Below are 1485 nucleotides of genomic sequence, written 5' to 3' on the forward strand. Positions count from 1 at the left end.
GAACCAATAACAAGATGGCAACGAAACCTGTTTGGCGGTAGACGATATTATAATGAATCCAAGCAAGACTTGCAGCTACTTTTTATAGCTGCAAATGCACTCGCATTGCTGCTTAGTTAGAATTGATTCCCAAGAATAGTGTGTGTATAAAAAAAAAAAGTTTAAACGACACATACGACTGTGTTTGGCAGTGTAAAGGCGTGCGTGCGTGTGCGTACGTATGTGCGTGTGTGTGGTCGTGTGTGTATATGCCTGTGTTTGTAAGTCAGAAATATATGAGGATGGTTTACGGTAATTTCAAAAGTCCAGGCTGGTATTGAGAATTCTTCCATAGCTTTGCATACTTGACCAAGGTGGCAGTGATAACACGTGATAGCAACCGTTTAAGGCCGTTGACACGTATTGCAGCTGCATTCAGGGGCCTTTGTAAATAAACGTGACATACGTGACGTAAGTATAGGTATCATAATTGCTGTTTTTAAGTAAGATATTAATATATTCGGAAGATATAACGCAATCAACCAGAATTATATCAAAAGTTTGTCTGGCAATGAGCATGTTATTTTGATAGGCTTTTGATCGGCTAAATTTCGCTAACATTTTTTTTGTTTCACAAAAATTATGCCCCCGACTGTAATCTCACCTACTGGTAAGTCACGATGTAGTGTTAGATGGTAAAGGGCTAACCTTGAATAAATGAATGAATATACTTTTATCGTACATTACAAAAAGTAAATAGAAAAAAAAACAAAAGTATAACAAAACAACATATACAATTTGGCGGCCTTATCGCGATTTCTTCCAGGCAACCAATAGCGAAGATAAAAACAGGTACATAAAATAGCATACATACATATACCCATAAAATAAATATTTCATTACTTAAACCTATATATAACCTTTTAGGGGTATGGCAGTTTTATTAAAACCCATAACACTAATCAGTTTCACACGACATCTTACTGGAGCGCTAAATAGCTTAGCGCGGCACGTCTTTATGACCAGCCCAGACAGAGAATAATAAATAAATAAATATATATATATTACGACAATACACGCATCTGCTTCCAACCCCAAAGTAAGAGTAACTTGTGTTATGGGTACTTAGTAACTGATGAATATTTGTGAATAATATGCATAAATACTTATAATTTACAGATAAACACCCAGACACCGAAAAACATTCATGTTCATCACACAAACATTTTATAAGCCCATTGCTCCAATCGGCTACCATAAAAAAAACTAAAATTATTAATTCACAAATTGCCCCTACCTAAGATAGAACCTGGGACCGCCCATTTAAAACCAGCGCTGAGCCAGGCAGGAAGTCAACAAAAGTTCTTGGAAAAAACAAATAAATGCGTGGACGAAGTCGCGGACGGTTAGTTGATAACAATAATTACATGCTGTTTATTTATGTCGGTCGTTGTCAGTCAACGCGTTGAGGTAATCGCAGGAATACATGTTCAAGTGAAAGACAAA

The sequence above is a fragment of the Pararge aegeria genome, chromosome 11 (assembly GCF_905163445.1).
Source record: "Pararge aegeria chromosome 11, ilParAegt1.1, whole genome shotgun sequence".
Taxonomy (NCBI): domain Eukaryota; kingdom Metazoa; phylum Arthropoda; class Insecta; order Lepidoptera; family Nymphalidae; genus Pararge; species Pararge aegeria.